Here is a 265-nt window from a genome sequence, read left to right on the forward strand (position 1 = left end):
AAACAATACCACTCTGATGGCAGAAAGTGAAGAGGACCTAAAGAGCTTCTTGCTCAGGGTAAAAAAGGAGAACGCAAAAGTGGGCTTGAAACTCAACATAAAAAAAACTAAGATAATGGCACCTGACCCCATCACTTCTTGGCAAATAGAAGGGGAAGTCGTAGAAGTAGTGACAGACTTCACGTTCCTGGGATCCCAGATCACTGCAGATGGTGACTGCAGCCATGAAATTAAAAGACTATTAATGAAATTAAAAGAAATTAAA

Source organism: Gekko japonicus, unplaced genomic scaffold (genome assembly GCF_001447785.1).
Source record: "Gekko japonicus isolate JY-2015 unplaced genomic scaffold, Gekko_japonicus_V1.1 scaffold2270, whole genome shotgun sequence".
Taxonomy (NCBI): domain Eukaryota; kingdom Metazoa; phylum Chordata; class Lepidosauria; order Squamata; family Gekkonidae; genus Gekko; species Gekko japonicus.